Raw genomic sequence first — 8,145 nt, 5'->3', positions numbered from 1 at the left:
ACATCCTCAACAATTTAATTTTTTCTTATTTTTCGTGCTGAGATTGGGACCAATTATCGGAGTTCTGCCCTTATAAAAAAAATTCTATTATTTTCGTACGATAGAGAAATGAACTTTCATATAATTCTCCATACATAGAATTTATAAGTCCAGACATCCAAGACAAGACTTTCTCCATATGATATTCAGCTGACTAAGACTAGACAAAGCTAAGACTGACTAAAATGGACATAGATCTTTGAGAAAACAAACTCCAAGACATCCTTAACCCTTTGACGCAGATAGGACATCTGTGTCCTTTTCATGTATTTTATTTTTCATGTTTTTTTTTCATGTGTCCTTTACAAGTATTTTTCGGACACTCTAATTACCAGCAAAAATATATATTGGTATTTTTAATTATAAAAAACAATTTAATAGTTACGAAAAAATCTGTTAGATTATCGGAATTATACTTGTACTAAAATAAAAAATCCAAAAAATGTAGTTTGAATTTTTTTTTCATTCATATTCAAAAATTTATCAATAATTGATTTTGTAAATTAAAGAAATTTCAATGATACATAACTATTTCTTTTATATCTAAATAACTGCAACTAAGTGCAAATTTGAAAAATTATTGTTAAGAAGTGAGCCGTGTTAGGAAGTCGTATTTTAAGCAGAAAAAGACACTGGTGCTTAATGCTGTATTTCATAACTATAAAATATTAAAATGCTAAATATAATAATTACCACTTAATTTGATCTAAATTAATACAAAATAATGAAAAAAGTATGAAAAATATGTTTAATAATTCTGCGCTAACAATTAGTTTTTCCTTATGATTGTTGCGAAGGGAAAAGAAAAGTTAGGACTCTTAACTCCAAGACATCCTTAAAACTTCTTAGTTTTTATTTCTTTCTTTATTTTTATTTCTTTATTTTTTATTCATTTATTTTTATTAATTTTTATTTTTTTTATTTTTTATTTATTTATTTTTATTTTATTTTTTTTTTTATTTTTTATTTATTTATTTTTATTTTATTATTTTTATTTTTTATTTATTTATTTTTATTTTTACTTTTTATATATTTATTAATTTTTTTGCATGGTGAACAGACGGGACTAAATATTTTGGTTTTCTCACACGAAGAAAAATTATATTTTCGTAACACAATAATTAACGTTCATGTAATTCTCCATAAGTTGACATAGAGAAAATTAAATCTAATTCATACTTGCATCTTACAAACTTACAGAGACATCCTTAGTAATCCATAGTTTTTTTAATTTTTATTTATTTATTTATTTATTTTGTTTTATTTATTTTAAAAAGTTTTGTTGTCGAGGAAATAGTTGGCACCAATTATCTTGATCTAGAACTATTCCTTCATTTCTGCACGACAAAGAAAGTAATAACTTTGTGTAGTTGGATATACATAATTGATATTAATGCGAGTTAACGAAAGAATGATTCAGTTATTTTTCTACGTCAGATAAAATTTATTGAGTATTAATAACAATATTAAGGAAAGATATTGAGAGTAATTTTTTTTACCTTCCCTGGCATTGACAGACTGTTAATTAGCACGTGCTATGAATTTAATCAAGATTTCGATTACTTGAATGAATCATTTTGACAACAATATTAGACCTATTTTATCAAGAATGATATATTTTCATATTCTTATTAAATCAGCTAGATTACATCTTTTTTTTTTCTGGAGTGTTTTCTCCACATTAAAATTCTCACATTTGACGATTCAGCAATCTTTGAACAATATTTAGTTAATTTTGAAAATCATTTCGACATGAAATCACTTAGTTTGTAACGAAACGCGAACTCTCAAATATATGACAAAAAGGTTTCCTCAAATTGCGGAACCTCATCGTAGTGTATTGTGGGAGATTATTAACTGGAATTGGCCTTGTGCCAAGAAGATCCTGGGTTCGAATCCTGTTTCGGGCATTTGTGTGAGCTATCTCTCTGTTCTATCAGTCTTTTTTGCGCTGTTTGAGCAACATTGAGCAACCTATAATACATTAAAACATATTAAAACATATTCAATACATTAAAACATATTAAAACATATTCAATACGTTAAAAAATATTAAAACATATTCAATACACTAAAACATATTCAATACATTAAAACATATTATATAACCACCGACATATTGAATTAGGGACCAACAATGAATTACAAACGGAAAATAGTGTTTTTGAACACCCTTTGCTAAAAAATGTAGTAAAATACAAAAGTAATAATAAAAGTTACAAAAGTAATTCAACATTAAACGCTAAGGACTTATATTAATCAATCTAACAATCACTATATATATTTATTAGAAAAAATCATATTATATTCTGAAAACCCATTTCTTTTGTCCGTTGACCAGTGGAACAAAAAGTAATTGCATTGAATTGATTTTTGCATGTTCAATTAGGGCTAAAAATTTATTTCATTTTTACTTGTAAATAGCAAATAACAAAACACAGTCAAATTTTCAAAACAACGTAATAACGCAGATAGAACAAATGAACTTAAATTCTTCACTGCAAATAAAATTTTTATTTGGAAAGTTTTCTGAGTTAAAAAGTAAATTTTAAATGGGTCGATTATTTTTCTGGACATAATAGCCTGAATATTGCATAAAATTCTGTGTCTCTTGGTGAGAATAAAACTATATTAGTACTCATCCCTCCTTTTTCAAATCTAAATAAAAATTAACCTCAGCTGGAATCGGATCGAAAATTTAAAAAAGCTTATTGCGATATTTATTTACTTCTTTAGTCGGCTCTTCAACTGCGGCTATAAAATAAAATAGTCCATACACTTCTAGGAGTATAGGGCTGAAAACTAATATATATATATATATATATATATATATAATGTAAAAAATGTAGAGAAAACAAGGAAAAAAGGTATAAAGAAAGGAGAAAAAAGTAATTTAAAATTGTTTTTAAAAGACATTCACAAATGTAAAAACTTTTTTCAAAAATCAAAAAAAAAAAAAAAAATTGTAAGATAAAAAAATAATCTCGTCACCAGCTCAAACGATTATATCCGGAAAAAAATTGTGCTTTTTAATATTGTATTAATAAATAATATAAATAAATATAAAGCCAAAGCAAAACATATTAATACAATAATTGTTAAAAGAAAATTTTAAGTTTTTAAATTTGTGAATATTTTTTAATAATTTTTTTTCTCCTTTAAAAAATCTTTATATCTTCTTTTCTTGTTTTCTCTATATTTTTAACTTATTTTATGAGTTCTATGTGTGCTTAAAGCTTATTTTCTTTAGCTTAATTTTCTTTGGTGATCTCTCTTTTTCTTTTATCCATTTTGTCTTTTCTGTCTTTATATATATATATATATATATATATATATATATATATATATACATATATATATATATATATATATATATATATATATATATATATATATATATATATATATATATATATATATATATTTATATATATTTATATATGTATACATATATATATTTATATATATAGTCGACCCTCGTGAACTAATTTTCGATACCTCGTCTTATTGTATACGGATATAAAACTTAAAAACCACTTTTAAGATGAACACGCCTAATGTAAAATACCTTTTAAGGTGAACTCGAATTTCATTATTCACGCAAAAAAATTTTACTTTCAAGGGGAACAGAAAATTTAATTCCCCTCTGGCAGATAAGAAAACTGATCATTAATAGTTCTATATCTGAAAGTGTAGATTTTTTAATGCTTTTATATAGTGTCTATAAATGCAAAATTACAGCAATCAAAAGAATGAGTTGAATGAATTAAAACCTTTGAGAGGAAGGGGAGTATTACAGGAAACAACATAAGCCCTCTTGTACGCGAATGTGAATTGAGTTTTCTCATGGGAATGTCTCAGAGGTGTGGATGTAATGATGCATGTTTTCTTGAGAAATGACCACCCTGTTTGATTTCCTTTCAATATGGATAGTGATTTCTCCCACACCCTCACAAGTTGTTCCAAGAAATTGATAGGGCTGAATTGCATTTTTTCTGATGAAATCGTGTGAAGCTAAACTTTTTCTTAAACTTCACTAGCAAAACCTTTGGTTTATTCTTCCTCTTGATGGAAACGTAAGCAATCAATCATTTTATAGTGCAAAAAGAAAAAAAAATCGAATCGTTGTTCGGATACGATTGAAAAGTTAGATGACTTTTGGAAAGCATGTATGAATAAGAAATCAAATTATTGCTAATTATTTTGATGGTATTAATTATTAATTATTTTGATGATAATCCTCTCTAATTTAATTGGTAATCCTCTCTAATTCTGCTTTAAATCAGTTTACTTCTATTAGTTAATTTCAATTTTCTTCGACAGAATTATTTTGTTGGTAATCCTCTCTAATTCTGCTTTAAATCAGTTTACTTCTATTAGTTAATTTTAATTTTCTTCGACAGAATTATTTTGTTGGTAATCCTCTCTAATTCTGCTTTAAATCAGTTTACTTCTATTAGTTAATTTTAATTTTCTTCGACAGAATTATTTTGTTGGTAATCCTCTCTAATTCTGCTTTAAATCAGTTCACTTCTATTAGTTAATTTTAATTTTCTTCAACAGAATTATTTTGTTGGTAATCCTCTCTAATTCTGCTTTAAATCAGTTTACTTCTATTAGTTAATTTTAATTTTCTTCGACAGAATTATTTTGTTGGTAATCCTCTCTAATTCTGCTTTAAATCAGTTTACTTCCATTAGTTAATTTTAATTTTCTTCAACAGAATTATTTTGTTGGTAATCCTCTCTAATTCTGCTTTAAATCAGTTTACTTCTATTAGTTAATTTTAATTTTCTTCGACAGAATTATTTTGTTGGTAATCCTCTCTAATTCTGCTTTAAATCAGTTTACTTCTATTAGTTAATTTTAATTTTCTTCGACAGAATTATTTTGTTGGTAATCCTCTCTAATTCTGCTTTAAATCAGTTTACTTCTATTAGTTAATTTTAATTTTCTTCAATAGAATTATTTTGTTGGTAATCCTCTCTAATTCTGCTTTAAATCAGTTTACTTCTATTAGTTAATTTTAATTTTCTTCGACAGAATTATTTTGTTGGTAATCCTCTCAAATTCTGCTTTAAATCAGTTTACTTCTATTAGTTAATTTTAATTTTCTTCAACAGAATTAGTTTGTTGGTAATCCTCTCTAATTCTGCTTTAAATCAGTTTACTTCTATTAGTTAATTTTAATTTTCTTCGACAGAATTATTTTGCTGGTAATCCTCTCTAATTTAATTGGTAATCCTCTCTAATTCTGCTTTAAATCAGTTTACTTCTATTAGTTAATTTTAATTTTCTTCGACAGAATTATTTTGTTGGTAATCTTCTCTAATTCTGCTTTAAATCAGTTTACTTCTATTAGTTAATTTTAATTTTCTTCGACAGAATTATTTTGTTGGTAATCCTCTCTAATTTAATTGGTAATCCTCTCTAATTCTGCTTTAAATCAGTTTACTTCTATTAGTTAATTTTGATTTTCTTCGACAGAATTATTTTGTTGGTAATCCTCTCTAATTCTGCTTTAAATCAGTTTACTTCTATTAGTTAATTTTAATTTTCTTCAACAGAATTTAAAGAAAGAAAAAAAAGAGCACCAAAAGCAAGTCCACTTTTTAACTTTAGTCTGAATTATAATTTTCCCTTTTTGCTTAATATTTTATTTTTTAAAGTAATTAGTTGCATTTATTAGGTGATAAATGAAGATTATCAATTCAATATAAAGCGCAAAATAAAAACATTTAATGAAATAAAATATATACATATTAATTTAAATATTTATAGTAGAAATTTCAGATTAGAAAAGTAAATAGATAGTATTACATTACATATACACTATTAAGATGAAAAAATTACAAAATGAAAAAGGCAAATTCTTTCGCTATGGATGTACTAATATTTTGAATGTTCTAATTTATGATGTCCCGTCAATTGTTCTATTATTTGCTATGGAACGAAGGAAAAAAACATACCTGTGGATGAGCACCATCACCATATTACCTATCCGTAAATCCAACGTTTGCACAGAACTTCTGTATTAAGGCAAGTAGACAAAAAATCACACTTGAGTTACACTAAAAACATGGTCTTTATTTTTTTTGTTGTCGAGCATCAGAAGAACATTCCATTTTCTACAGGTATTTTTGGGAGCATTCCGTTAGTTGTTGATCACATTAGGCGAGTGGAACTGGAGACAGCCAAATTATTAGCCAAACCATCAGGATGCATGGGATTCGAGATTCCCATTTTTTTTTGAACTGAAAGTTCCCATTATTTTTAGAACCAAGGAAGAAAACAAAACAAGGCCATTTCGAAGGAAAAAATCACTGCTGAGCCGGACCGCCAAGAGCACCCATGGGGGGGTGTAAGAAACCATGAAAACATCTCCGTCTCTCAAGGAGAGGAGGGGGTAAAAATTAAAAAATCCCTGTTAAGGGTTCGAGTGTTTGTTTTGACAACTAAATTTCGAATGTGTCCGCTCCCAGAAAATGGGCGGTATTTAAAGAAATAGCTAGAAGTGGAAGTTAAACTTCCTAAAAAGCCAAAAAAATCGAGCTTAAGGAGCGAACTGAACTGAGTTAACTAACCCCTTAAATTTTAGCAGAATTAAATACTAACGGCGACCGTACCGTAACTAAAAACATGTGTTGACATCAAAGGTCGCCGACAGCTTTTTTTTCCAAGAAAAGGAGTGTCTGAGGAATGTGCAAGGAGCTTCCTGGGGAAAATGTCCTCATTGCGCTAACGCGTTAAGGGGCGAGAAGAAAAAAGATGAAGACAATAAAAACTGTATCAAAAATTATAAATTAAGCCGAAAAATAAGTATTTTGATTAATAAAACGGGATATTTAGAAATTAGGCTGTGACTTAATGTCACAGATAGCACATATAGATAGTAAAAAATGTCTATCTATTGTACGATATTCATCAAAAAACATTTCAAACTAATTACAACATGAATTACTTTTAACGATAACAAATTTTATCTCCCTCTTGGAATTGACGTTAAACCTATCGAAATTCGTCAACTATATTATTTCACTACTTTAAATTTTTTAAAAATAATCCGTATAAATTCTAAAACTTGCCAAGCACTATTTTTCCTATTCTAATAAGGCGACACCTTTATTTTTTATCTTTTTAAAAGTTATCAAAACTCATCATTAAAAACGTGTTAAAAACAGAAAAAAAAGCAGAAAAGTTGAAAAACAAACATGTAGCCTGAAAATCAAGATGGCAAGAAAATATAACTCCAATCCAAAATTTTTAACCAAAATTCAAAATAGTTTTTAACTTTCATTGTAAACTTCCATTGTTTAACTTCCATTGAGTTGCAATATTTGTACCGCATTTATTAAGAATTATGTTTTAAAGTAATTAGAAAAACAATGCAACTTTTTAGTCAAAATGCATTTAATCCTTACACAATTTTCTCCTGTATATATCGCATAAAAATTTACTAATTTAAATTCTTACATGACCCCCCTAGCCATTAATTAGTATAATCCTATCGTTAACGAAGAAAACAATTAATAATTTGTAAGCCATAATCATATCTCTATTTAGAGCCATTATTTGTAAGTATCAGCTTCCTTTTAATAATTATGCACATAAATTTGAAACCTTGAAACTGTAATTGGGTCACATTAGCCTTACTTTTGGCAAATACCTGAAGTATTTAAATAATTCTGCTTTGTGATTGGTTGTCAACAACTTCTGTTGAAAAAGATGAAATGACATAAAATTCACTTTATTGAATTTATGTTTAAATACTATTTCATCATCATTCATTGTTAAAACAAATGTTTACATGATAGTAATTATGGGATTATAGTTTCGATACATGTTTTCTATTGTTTTCTATTCTTATTGATTGTCTTTAAGAGCTCCATCTTGGATTCTAGGTGAAATTTTTAACTTTCGTTTCCTCAAAGCTTTTGTTTTTGGCAACTTTTGAGAACAAAGTAGAAGTCGGCTTTGTCCCAAAATGTTGTGAAAATGCTTTTTAAAATTTAAGTTTCAAAGTTACAATAAACAAAGTTGATTCACGTTTTTTCCCACTTGCTAAAAAACTGATATATCTATGATTACAACAGCTAATAAGAACTT

The 8,145-nt window shown here is 26.8% G+C and overlaps 1 long non-coding RNA gene across 1 annotated transcript; it reads right to left on the bottom strand.

Annotated features, from left to right (window-relative positions):
- Positions 1 to 1,459: 1,459 nt before the first annotated feature.
- Positions 1,460 to 6,509, bottom strand: LOC122269011 (uncharacterized). Its single transcript, XR_015430997.1, has 2 exons — positions 6,009 to 6,509; positions 1,460 to 2,013 (listed from the first exon to the last, which is right to left on the bottom strand). It is a non-coding gene; the product is annotated as an uncharacterized LOC122269011 (long non-coding RNA).
- Between the last annotated feature and the right edge of the window lie 1,636 nt (positions 6,510 to 8,145).

The sequence above is a fragment of the Parasteatoda tepidariorum genome, chromosome 12 (genome assembly GCF_982258835.1).
Source record: "Parasteatoda tepidariorum strain Cologne lab strain chromosome 12, Ptep-v5.0, whole genome shotgun sequence".
In the NCBI taxonomy this organism is placed as follows: Eukaryota; Metazoa; Arthropoda; class Arachnida; order Araneae; family Theridiidae; genus Parasteatoda; species Parasteatoda tepidariorum.
The sequence above is the reverse complement of the archived record's forward strand: the minus strand, read 5'-3'. Positions and strand labels throughout refer to the sequence as shown.